Source organism: Penaeus monodon, chromosome 29, assembly GCF_015228065.2.
Source record: "Penaeus monodon isolate SGIC_2016 chromosome 29, NSTDA_Pmon_1, whole genome shotgun sequence".
In the NCBI taxonomy this organism is placed as follows: domain Eukaryota; kingdom Metazoa; phylum Arthropoda; class Malacostraca; order Decapoda; family Penaeidae; genus Penaeus; species Penaeus monodon.
Genome location: NC_051414.1, coordinates 3,226,676 through 3,226,877, shown reverse-complemented (window position 1 = coordinate 3,226,877; position 202 = coordinate 3,226,676). Strand labels below are relative to the sequence as shown.

At 42.6% G+C, this 202-nt stretch overlaps 1 protein-coding gene across 1 annotated transcript in view; it reads left to right on the top strand.

Annotated features, from left to right (window-relative positions):
• The window catches only part of LOC119591905 (transmembrane 7 superfamily member 3-like), a gene marked incomplete in the record, with an annotated part of 17,025 nt that overhangs the window by 1,332 nt on the left and 15,491 nt on the right, over nucleotides 1-202 (top strand).

Here is a 202-nt window from a genome sequence, read left to right as displayed (position 1 = left end):
ATACATGTCTACCTTCGAGCCGTCAAAACAGGCTGAGGCTGCTGCATCAGTGTAGGCCTACTTCCAGGCATTGTTGAGTGTTAATATTTACCTGGATAATGGATAATGCTGATGCAAGACCACCCAAAGCTAATCATCAACCTGTGCTAAAACATTGTGAAATTGGTGAATGCCAAGCTGGCATTGTATTCTGAAAAGAACA